This window comes from Elephas maximus, chromosome 13 (genome assembly GCF_024166365.1).
Source record: "Elephas maximus indicus isolate mEleMax1 chromosome 13, mEleMax1 primary haplotype, whole genome shotgun sequence".
Lineage (NCBI taxonomy): Eukaryota > Metazoa > Chordata > Mammalia > Proboscidea > Elephantidae > Elephas > Elephas maximus.
The window spans coordinates 99,181,283-99,194,327 of NC_064831.1; positions in this window are offsets into that span (position 1 = coordinate 99,181,283).

Consider the following 13,045-nt stretch of genomic DNA (forward strand, 5'->3'; position numbering starts at 1 on the left):
TTCCTTTCAAGGTTTTGTATATGTCATCCCATTACCTTCTTGCCTGCATCGTTTTTGCCGAGTAATCAAAGCTTAGTCTTATTTTTTCCCCTTCGTATGTGACTTTTTGTTTCTCTTGAGCTACCGTCAGTATTATTTCTCTGTCTTTGCTTTTGGCGAGTGTAATTATGATATGCCTTTACGACTTTCTTTTGAGGTCTATTCTAAATGGAGTTCTTTGAGCTTCTTTGATGGTCAGTGTCTTAGTTATCTATTGCTGCCATAACAGAAATACCACAAGTGGTTGGGCTTAACAAACAGAAATCTATTCTCTCACAGTCTAGGAGGCTAGAAGTCCGAATTCAGGGCACCAGATCCAGTGGAAGGCTTTCTTTCACTGTTGGCCCTGGGGGAAGGTCTTTGTCATCAATCTTCCCGTGGTCTAGGAACTTCTCAGTGCAGGAACACCCATGTCCAAAGGACATGCTTTACTTCCAGCACTACTTTCTTGGTGGTATGAGGTCCCCCTATCTCTTCTCTTGCTTTCCTCTTTTATATCTCAAGAAAGATTGACTCAAGATACACCTGATCTTTTAGATTGAGTCCTACCACATTAACATAACTACCTCTATACTGCCTCATTAACATCATACAAGTAGGATTTACATGGCACAGGAAAATCATATCAGATGACAAAATGGTGCATAATCATCCAATACTGAGAATCATGGCCTAGCCAAGCTGACATATTTTGTAGGGGTCATGATTCAATCCATAACAGCCAACTTTTCATCTTTTATGATATTAAGGAAGTTTTCTGTCAGCAAATTTTAGTTATCTTCTCTGCGTTTTCCGTTTTCTCCCTCTGCTCTGAAACTCTGATCACAGACACGTTTTTGCTCTTGTTTGTATCCCATATAGTTTTCAGATTTTCTTTATTTTTCTTTACTCTTTTATCTGATTTTTCCTCAAACAAAGTAATATCCAAGGGTTTGTCTTCAGTTTTGTGATCCTGTCCTCCATAGTTTCAAATTTGCTCCCAAAGTCTTCTATTGCATTGTCCATTTCTGAAATCTTGTTGTTTATCTTTTTGATTTCTAATTGCTGTTTTTGTATGATTTCTAATTATTTATTTATTTTGACATTTTGTTCCTATATTATTCCCCCAAATTCTTTCATTTCTTTGTCTGTGTTTTTTCCTGATTTTTTCTGTATTTTCCATGACTTTGTCTATTTTTTCCTTTGTTTTGTCTGTATTTTCCTTGATCTGTTTTCTAATCTCTTGGGAAGTCCTGAATATTAGACTTTTGAATTCCCTATCCGGTAGTTCCAGTGACTTTTCTTCTATCAGAGGTTGTATGGTATTTTATTTTGGTTACTTATTGGAGACATCCCGTCTTTCTTAAAATGTTTTGATATTGTCTGCTGTCTCTGAGACAGTCAGAATTTGTAGGTTTGTTTCATCCTGCTTTTGTGTTGTATTTGGTTATGTCTGGGTGGATGGGCTGGGTGTCCTTTGTTGCTTGCTTTCAGTGAGCATGATAGTTCTACCACTTTGTGCAGGTGAATAGGGCTGGTTGCTCAACTACGGTGCAGCAGGGCAGATCCAGCTTGGGGGAAAGGGGGCAGAGATGGATCTTTTGAAGCATCAATGGGGCCGGCAGGGTGGGGCCAAGGTTGGCAACAGGGTGGTGTCCAGGGGTCCAGAGGTTTGTGCAAGTGCTGCTCAGGGGCACAGCACTCCGCATATGGTGCAGAGAGACAGGAGGGAAGGGAGAGGATGTGATGTGTGGAGCTAGATAGGAAATAGAAAGAAAGGAGAGAAATTGAAGCAAAAAAAAAAAAATGAATACAAAATAAATAAGTAAATAAAAGGGCAGTGCAGGGGAAGTCAGCAAGTGGGGGGAGAGCAGACCCAGGCAGGCCAAGTCTGTCTTAATGGGTCGTGAAGCACTGCCTCTTAGGAAGTGGCAGAGGCATCACAGGGCCTAGGTAGGCAGGAGAAGGAAAAAGGAGAAAGAGAAAGAAAAATTTAAAAAATGTGGCACTGAGAGAGCTGGCAGTTGTGTAAAGGCAGACCCTGGGAGGCCATATTCCAGTGGCTGTCTAGCTGAGCAGTGCTGCATGGTCCACTGAGAAGGGACAGGAGCAGCACATGGGGTTAGGTAGGCAGAAGAAAGGAAAGGCAGGAAGGGAGAGAGAAAAAAAAACAAAAAATAAAACAACAACAAAAGCAAAAACATGGTGCTGAGGGAAGCAGCTGTTAAGGACAGAGTAGAACTGGGGTGTGGTGAGCTGTGTCTCTCTCACTGGGCAGCACAGCCCATCAGGAATGGGTGAAGGCAGTGCAGGGCTTAGGTGGGAGAGAGAAGGAAAAGGGAGAAAGGGAAAGAAAAAATTTAAAAAATATGGCACTGAGGAAGCGAGTTAAGGAAGGAATAGAGAGAGAGAAAAAACAACAACAAAAATGGCACTGAGGGAGTTGGCTGGTGGGGGTGGCATGGACCTGGGGAGGCCGTGTGGTGGTAGCCCTCTAGCCGAGCAGTTTGGCACGGACCATTGAGAAGGGATAGGGGCATTGCATGGGGCTAGGTGGGTGGAAGAAAGGAAAAGAAGGAAGGGAGAGAGAGAAGAAACAAAAACAGAAAACAAACAAAAATAACAGCAACAACAAAAATACAATGCTGGGGGAGCCTGCCTTTGGGGATGGGGCAGGCCTGGGGCAGCAGTGAGCCGATGTCCCTTGGACAAGTGACCATGGTCCCTTGGAAAGTGAGGGAGGCAGTATACAGGGCAAAAGAGTGGGGGGTGCTAAAGCATGTTTCCCTGGTTACCGGGTTCTCTGTCTCCTGTTGGTAGCTCCATGAATTTGCCTTCCAGTACTCCCTGTCTAAGGTCTTGTTGGCTGTGGTCCAAGATGTCCACATTTGATGCTTAGGGCTCCAGGATTGATGTTTGTGTCTGTTTTACTCAGTTTTTCCAGTCTGTGCTGCAGAGGAACAGCATGGTGTTCTGTCTATAATACCTTGGCTCTGCCTCCTTTAATGTGGTGTTTTAATGGTGATATTCTGTTGGCCTCAGTTCTCCAACATTTATTCATTCACATTCATTTGCAAATAAGATTTGTCCTTTTCCCATCGTTTATTCATTCATTCATTCATTTATTTATATCTGTACAGACTCATAGATATTTATTTTGTCTTTTGTGTTACAAATACTAATGTAATTTATTTTCTTGTTCAAATTACTTCAGCTTTGGGCTTTGGCAGCTCTTTCAGGTTGGCTCCAACATGGTGTGTTCTTTCCTAATTCCTGATGTTCCGAGTTTCTTTCTTCTTTTATTTTCTTATGTCTGAAGAACTTCCTTTACCATTTATTTTAAAACAGATCTGCCTCAGTCTCTTAGTTTTCCTTTAAATGAAAATGTCTTTATTTCATCTTCATTCCTGAAAGATAGTTTCACTTGATATAGAATTATGGGGTTGGCAGCTATTTTCTTTCAGCATTTGAAAAATATATCACTTCCTTTTTCCTTCCATGGTTTTTGATGAGTGTTTCAAGATTTTTTCTTTGTCTTTAGTTTTCAAAAAAACTAATTGCAATATGACTGGGAAGGAGTTTATTTGAATGTATCCTTTTTAGGTTTTGCTCAGTTTCTCGAATCTGTACACTTATACCTTTTGCCAAATTTAGAAGTTATTAAGGAATATTTATTCAAATAGTTTTCAGCTCTATACTCATTCTCCACTCCTTCTGGGACTCCAATGACAAATGTATTAGAGTTTTGTTATTTTCCATGAGCTCCAGAGGTACTGTTCATTTTGTTTTATCTATTTTCTCTCTGTTGTATAGACCGGAGAGTTTCCACTGATCTATGTTCAAGTTCACTCCATTCTATTCACGAGATCATCCAGCATGTTTAAAATTTCAATTATTATATTTTCAGTTCTAAAATTTTCATTTGTTATTATTAATTGCCATCAAATTGGCTTCAACTCATGGTGACCTTATATATAACAGAACAAAATACTGATCCTGCACCATCTTCATGCTTATTAGTATGTTCGAGTGCATTGTTAAGGGTATAATGTCAATCCATATCATTGAGGGTTTTCTTCATTTTTGTTGGCACTCTATCAAACATGATGTCCTTTTCTAGTGACTGGTCTTTCCTGATGATGTGTCCAAAGTAAGCCCATTGCCGTGAAGGAACACTCAGGTTGTATTTCTTCTAAGACTTATTCATTCATTCTTTTAGCAAACAATGGTAAGGTAAGTAAGGCGAGTGGATACAACCTTGTCACAGACCTTTTCCAATTTTGAACTACACAATATCCCCTGTTCTATTTGAATGACTGCCTCTTGATCCATGTACAAGTTCACCTTGAGCACAGAGAAGTGTTCTGAAATTCTCATTCTTTGCAATGTTATCCATACTTTGTTGTGATCCATGCACTTGAATGCCTTTGCATAGTTAGTAAAACACAGGTAAACATCTTTCTGGTATTCCCTCCTTTCAGCCAAGATCTATCTGGCAACAGCAATAATACCTCTCATTCCATGCCCTCTTCTGGAAGTTTTCTGTAATTTTTTAATTATCTTCAGAAAAGTTTTGCTAGCAAGTGATATTAATGATATCATTTGATAATTTCTGCATTCTGTTTGGTTTCCCTTCTTTGGAATGGGTGTAGATATGGATCTGTTCAAGTCAGTTGGTCAGGTAACTGTCTTCCAATTTTTTTGACATAAGTAAGTAAGCATTTCCAGCATTGCATCTATTTATGGAAGCATCTTAGTTGGTATTAGTGAATTCCTGGAGCCTTGTTTCTGGCTGGAGTCCTCGGGTGGTAAAAAGAGTTAACCGTCCTAGGCTGCTGACAGAAACATTGGAGGTTCAAGTCTGTTCATTCATTGCCTTGGAAGAAAGGCTGGGTGATCTACTTCTAAAAATCGCCAATGAAAACCCTATGGAGCATAGTTCTACTCTGACAGAGATGTGCTTTCAATGAGTCACAATTGACTAAATGGCAACTGGCTTGTTTTTTCAGGTAGCTCCAGTGCAGCTTGAACTTCTTCCTTCAGTGCCAGTGGTTCTTAATATACTCTACCTCCTAAAATGGTTGAACATTGACCAATTATTTTTTTGGTACAGTGACTCTGTTCCATAACACGACTTGAAGCTTGGATTTCCTTTTCAGTTCTTTCACATTAAGTAACACAGATCGTGTTCTCTTTTGGTATTCTAACACTATCATTTGCACATTTCATCATAATACTTTATCTTGTTTTCTTGGGCTGCTTTTTGAAATGTTCCGTTCAACTCTTTTATTTTTTTTCTGTTTATTTAACTACTCTGCACTAAAAAGAAAGCAAGTTTCGGAGTATCTTCTGACAACCATACTGGTCTTTTCTTTCTGTTTTTTTTTTTTTTTTCAATGACCTTTCACTTTCTTCGTGTATGATGTCCTTGATATCTTCCCACAACTCATCCACAATCACCTGTCTGTCAGTTTTTTGTACTGTGGTGCCTTGTGTGTTGCTATGATCCTGGAAGCTATGCCACCAGTATATCAAATACCAGCAGAGTCACCAATGGTGGACAGGTTTCAGCAGAGCTTTGAGACTAAGACAGACTAGGAAGAAAGGCCTGGCAACTTACTTCTGAATATTAGCCAGTTAAAACTTTTTGGAAAACCCCAATATATCCATTGAGTTCTCCTTTATATCTTTAATTTCTTTTCTGAGACTTTCTATTTTTTTCATGTGTTTCCAGAATGTTCTTAATTGCTTTTGGGGTATTTTTCTGACAGTTGCTTTACAATCTGTGTCACATAATTTTAACATGTGTATAATTTCAGTTTTGGTATTCGTCAATTGTCTTTTCTAATTTGGTTCAATGTTTTCAGAAAAATTGGTAATTTTGGACTGTATCCTGGACATTTCTCACACTGGCATCCATACTGATCTTGTTTAAATGTTCTAGTTTAGCAAACAGTCAGCATTCTTAGTTTCAGAGTATCTGTACCAGCTCAATATTGCAGACTGTTGTTGAAACGACAATTTGTTTTTCAAAGCTTTTGCAAGGATATCCTGGTGAACCTTATGTGCTACACCTAAGCAAATTTTTCAATGGGTGCCATTCCATAACATATTTCAGTTCTTAAATATTTTGTTGTGATTGCTGTGGTTGCTTTCATGCATAGGCAATTTAGGGTTGTGCCAAGGACTTCAGATACAAATTTATAGAATCTTTTCTCCAAATCTCTCTTCTCCATTACCTGGCCCTCACTCTCTAATTGGGAGGGAGTGGGATGTCACTTCTTTCTTGATGTTCTATCAATGCAAGGCAGAGAGCTTCCCTTATCTTGGTGAATTTTTAAAAACAGATTTACACGAATATAATTCACCTATCATAAAATTCACTCATTTGAAGTGTACGATTCAATGACTTTTAGTTTATTCACAGAGCTGTGCATCCAGGACTACAATCAGTTTTAAAACAGTTTCATTAACCCAAAAATAAACCACCTGTAGCCCTGTTCCACTTAGTCATTGTTGTTGTTAGGTGCTATTGAGTCAGTTCCGACTCATAGCAACCCTATGTACAACAGAATGAAACATTGCCCTGTTCCGCACCACCCTCACAATAGTTGTTATGCTTAAGCCCATTGTTGCAGCCACTGTGTCAATCTATCTCATTGAGAGCCATCCTCTTTTTCTCTGGCCCTCTGATTTACCAAGCATCATGTCCTTCTCCAGGGACTGATCTCTCCTGACAACATGCCCAAAGTACATGAGACGCGGTCTCACCACGCTTGCTTCTAAGGAGCATTCTGGTTGTACTTTTTCCAAGACAGATTGTTCATTCTTTTGGCAGTCCATGGTATATTCAATATTCTTCTTCAACACCACAATTCAAAGGCATCAATCTTCTTTGGTCTTCTTTTTTCATCATCCATTCCACTTAGTAGTGACCCCCAAAAGCTCCTTCCCCGCTGGTGCTAGGTAAGTATTAATCCACGTTCTATCTTTGTAGTTTTTCCTCTTCTAGGCATTTTAGACAAATGGAATTATGCAATATATAAAGAATACATAAAAAGAATTTGTTGATGTTCAGCCATTTCAGGAGGTGGCATATGATCAAGAATCAATGGTACTGAAGAAAGAAGTCCAAAGTGCACTGAAATTATTGGCAAAAAATAAGGCTCCAGGAATTGGCAGAATACCAAATGAGATGTTTCAATAAATGGGTGCAATGCTGGAGGTGATCACTAATCTATGTCAAGAAATTTGGAAGACAGCTTCCTAGCAAACTGACTAGAAGAGACCCATATTTGTGCCCATCCCAAAGAAAGGTGACCTAACAGAATGTAGGGATTATTGAACAATAAAATTAATATTACACACAAGTAGAATTTTTTTCTGATGATTATTCAAAAGCGTTTGAAGCAGTACATCAACAGGGAGCTGACAAAAGCTCAAGCTGGATTCAGAAGAGGACGTAGAACAAGAGATATTATTGCTGATATCAGATGGATTTTTGCTGAAAGCAGAGAATACCAGAAGGATGTTCACCTGTGTTTTATTGACTAGGCAAAGGCATTTGACTGTGTGGGTCATAATAAATTATGGTTAACATTGCAAAGAATGGGAATTCCAAAACATTTTACTGTGCTCATGAGGAAACTGTACATAGGCCAAGAGGCAGTTGTTTGAGCAGAACAAGGGGACGTAGTGTGGTTTAAAATCAGAAAGCATGTGTGTCAGGGTTGTATTCTTTCACCATACTTATTTCATCTGTATGCTGAGCATGTAATCTCAGAAACTGTATTATATGAAGAAGAACGTGGCATCAGGATTGGAGGAAGCCTCATTAACAACCTGCAATATGCAAATGACACAACCTTGCTTGCTGAAAGTGAAGTGGACTTGAGGCACTTACTGGTGAAAATCAAACACTGCACCCTTCAGTATGGATTACATCTCAACATAAAGAAAATAAGAATCCTCACAACAGGGCCAGCAAGCAACAACATGATAAGTGGAGAAAATATTGAAGTTGTCAAGGATTTCATTTTACTTGCATCGTAATCAACGCCTATGGAAGAAACAAACAATCAGATGTGCATTGCATTGGGAAAATCTGTGGCAAAAGACCTCTTCAAAGTGTTGAAAAACAAGATTGTCACTCTGAGGACTAAGATGTGCCTGACTCAGGCCATGGTATTTTCAATTGCCTCGTATGCATGTGAAAGCTAGATGATGAACAATGAAGACTGAAGAAGAATCAATACCTGTGAACTATGGTATTGGTGAAGAATATCGAATATACCACGGACTACCAGAAGAATGAACAAATCTTCCTTTGAAGAAATGCAGCCAGAATATTCCTTAGAAGCAAGGATGGCAAGATTTCGTCTCACATACTTTGGACATGTTATCAGAAGGGGCCAGTCCCTGGAGAAGGGCAGTATGCTTGGTAAGTGGATGCTCATCGAAAATGAGGAAGACCCTCAACGAGATGGATTGACACAGTGGCTGCAACAATGGGCTCAAGCAAAGGAAAGATGTGGTGATGGCACAGGACAGATCAGTGTTTCATTCTGCTGTGCATAGGATTGCTATGAGTAGGAAACAACTCAATGGCACCTGAGAGCAACAACATGCAATCTATGGCCTTTGTGTCTGGCTTCTTTCACCTAGCATAATGTTTTCAATATTTTTCCATGGGGTAACGTGCATCAGTACTTCATTCCTTTTATGGCTGAATACTGTTCCATTTTGTGAATGTACCACATTTTGTTTATCTATTCATCAGTTGATGTTTATTTGAGTTTTTTCCCCATTTAATTAATATAATGTAGAATTTTCTCACCACCCATAGTAAATGAAAAAAAAAAAGGTCTACAAAAAAGCTTGTACAAGAATGTTCATCACAGTATTATTCATCGTAGACAAAGGTAGAAACAACTCAAATAAACATCAACTAATGAATGGATAAATTAACAAGTGGTATATTCATAAAATGGAATATCAGCCATAAAGGAAATGGAAGCAATCTTTTATAATCCCATAAAAATAGTGAATGAGGGTTCCAATTTCTTCACATATTCACCAACACTTGTTATTATCTGTCTTTAGTGATACCTATTCTTATAAAGTTATCTTATTGTGATTTTGACTATTGATGCTGGGCATCTTTTTATGTGTATACTAGCCATATTGTTTTTTTTTGTAGTTGTTGTTATTAGCCATTTGTACAGTCTTTGGAGAAAAGTTTACTAAAATATTTTGTCCATTTTTGAAATGGGTTGTTTGTCTTTTTGTTGTTGAGATGTAAGAGTTCTTCATATATATTGGGTATTAAAACCCTATCAGATATAAAACAAAAAAAAAACAATCCCACTGCCATCAAGTCCATTTTAACTCATAGTGACCCCAAAGGGTTTCCAAGGCTATACATCTTTACAGAACCCAACTGCCACATCTTTCTCCCACAGAGCCCCTAGTGGTTTTCAACTACCGACCTTTAGGTTAACATTTGATTACTTTAGCCACTGTGCCACCAGGGCTCCTTATCAGATATATGATTCACAAATATTTTCTTCCATTCTGTGGGTTGCATTTTCACTTTCCTAATGGTGTACTTTAAAGCACAAAAGCTTTAATGTTTGGTGACGACTAATTTGTCTACTTCCTTTTGTTGCTTATGCTTTTGGTGGCATATCTTTTTTATTTTTTTTTGCCCAATCTAAGGTCACAAAGTTTTGCACCTAAATTTGCTTCTAAGATTTTTATAGTTTTAGTTCTTACCTTTAGGAATCCTATCCATTTGGAGTTAGTGTTTCTATACAGTGTGAAGTAAGAGTCCAACTTTATTCTTTGCATGTAGACATTCAGTTTTCCCAGAAACATATCTTTGAAAATACCATTCTTTCCCCATTTAATTGTCTTGACTTCCTTGTCAAAAATCAAACGACTGTAAATATGAGGATTTATTTCTAAAAGGTTCATGATGCAATCTAGAACTCTAGATTTCATTCATCTATATGTCTATACATACGCCAGTACCACACTGTCTTGACTACTATAGTTTTGTAGTAAATTTTGGAAATGCAAAGTGCAAGTACTTCAACTTTGTTCTTATTTTCCATTTTCTTTCTTTCTTTTTTTTGGCAGTTCTGGATCCCTTTGTCAATTTCTGGAATCAGCTGGGATTTTGATAGGAATTCAGTTGAATCTATAGGTCAATATGGGGAGTATTTCCATCTTAATAACATTAAGTCTTCAGACCTATGAATATGAGATATCCATTCATTTATTTAGGTTCTATTTAATTTTTTCAACAATGCTTTTTAGCCTTCACAGTACAAGTTTTGCACATCTTTTGTTAAATTTATTCCTAAGTAATGTATTCTTCTTGATGCTATTGTGAATGGAATTGTTTTACTCAGGTAGTTTTACTTTACTCATTACTGCTGTATAAAAATACAATTGATTTTTTATATTAATCTTGTATCTTAGAATCTTGCTGAACTTGTTTATGAGTTTTAATATTTTTAGTTGGTTACTTTGAATCTTCTATTTAGTGGGTTTTTAAAATTTGCATAAGGTAAAATTCGGTCTGTGTGTTGTACAGTTCTAAGGGTTTTATTAAATCAAGAGTGTAAGGTATCTACCATCATGGCACCATACAGGCTAGTTCCATCATCCTAAAAATGCCCACGTGGCACAAATGTAGGCAACCCTTTCACTTCCCCTAAATTCTAGAAACATTCGACCTGTTTTATGGCACTATAACTGCCTTCTAAATGTAATATAAGTGTAATATGTAATCTTTTGTGCTCAGCATTTAAAACTCTTTCCTACTCTTTTTATTGCTGAGTGCTGTTCCATTGTGTAGATATGCTACAATTTTTCCGTCCACCCACATTTTTTTTATTTTCCAAGTTATTGGCAAACATTAATAAAGCTACTGTAAACATTCCTATGTAGCTTTTTGTGTGAATATAAGTATTCAAGTCACTTGAGTGAAAACAGGAGTGTGATACTGGGTTGTATGATAAGCATAAGTTTAACTTCATAAGAAACTACCAGACTATTTTCCAAAGTGGCTGTGACAGTTTTCAGTTTCACCAGCAGTAAATGAATGTTCCTATTCCTATATATTTTCAGAATTTGCTATTGTCAGTGTAACTTATTTTAGCAATTTGACTGTTTAGTGGTATGTAATTATTGTTATAGGAGCCCCGGTGGCACAGGGGTTAAGCATTTGGCTGCTAATCGGAAGGTCCGAAGTTCAAACCCACAAGCTGCTCCATGGGAGAAAGATGTGGCTGTCTTAGAACACTATGGGGAAGTTCTACTCTATCCTATAGGGTCATTATTAGTTGGAATGGATTCGATGGCAACAGGTTGGTTTGTTTGCTTGTTTGTTTTTTTAATTATGGTTATCTCTTAACCACTACACCACCAGGGTTTCCAATGGTTACCTTTAGCATTTACTTAATAAAACCAAAATGAAACCCACTGCCATCGAGTAGATTCTGACTCATAGCGACCCTATAGGACAGAGTAGAACTGCCCCAGGGAGTTTCCACAAAGCGCCTGGAGGATTTAACTGCCGACCTCTTGGTTAGCAGCCATAGCACTTAACCACTAGGCCACCAGGGTTTACTTAATGACTAGTAATAATGAACATCTTTTCATAAGCTTACTTTCATCTGTGTATCTTCTTTAGCAAAGTGTTTGCTCAGAGCCATTTTTTGGTTACTGTTGGTGTTGCTGTATTTATATGTCATATTCTTTAGTACAAAGATCCTTTTCTGTTGTGTACAATTGTTCATTGCTGGTATATGGGAAAGCAATTGATTTTTGTACAGCATTCTTATATTATACAACCTTGGTAAAATTGCCTATTCATTTCCAGAGTTTTACATTCCTCTTCAAGATTTTCTACATAAATAATCATCCCATCTGTGGACAAGATAATTTCATTTTTTCTTCCTCAATCTGTGCATCTTTCATTAACTTTTCTCATTGTATTGTTCCACGTACGACTTCCAGCATGATGTTCAATTGAAGTTGTGAGAGAGAATATCCTGACCTTATTCTCTGTCTTAAGGGAAATGAGTCCAGTTTCTCACCATTAAGTATGATGTTAGCTGTAGGCTTTTAATTTTTTATAAGTGTTTGCTTATCAAATTGAGGAAGTTCCTGTCTATACTTAGTTTAAAAGCAGTTTTATCATGAATGGGTTGGATTTTCTCAAATGTGCTTTCTGCTTTAATTCATATAATCATATTATCTTGCTTCTTTAGCCTGTCGATGTGGTTCATTACATTGTTTGATTTTTAATGTTGAACCACATTTATAGGCTTGGAATAAATCTCACTTGGTCTTGAGGAATAATTATTTTTATGCATTGTCAAGCTCAATTTGCTTATATTTTGTTGAGGATTTTTGCATCTATACTCATGAAAGCTATTGGCCTCTACTTTTTCTTACATGTGCTATCTTTGTCTGGTTTTTGGCTTAAGGTTAATGCTGGGTATAATGCGTTAGAAAGCATTCCCTTTGCTTCTGTATTCTGGAACAAATTGTGGATAAATTGAAGTCATTTCTTTCTTAAATGTTTTTTAGGATAAATCAGCAAAATTATCTGGACCTGATGATTTCCTTTTTGAAAGATTATCAATTACTGATTCGTTTCTTTTATATATATATATAATCCTGTTCAGATTATCTATTTCTCCTTGTTGAGTTGTGGTAGCTTATATACTGTATTTTTACATACAATAATGTTCACCTTCTACTTTTGTTTGACAAATGCACCCTTACCTTCCTTGCCATGAGGTATTTTTGTATGCAATTATGCGAATTTGTTTTATGTTGTTAGGTGCCATGGAGTCATTTCCGACCCTATGTGCAAAAGAATGAAACGCTGCCCGGTCCTGTGCCATCCTCACAATCGTTGTTATGCTTGAGCCCATTGTTGCAGCCACTGTGTCAACCCATCTCACTGAGGTTCTTCCTCTTTTTCACTGACCCTCTACTTTATCAAGCA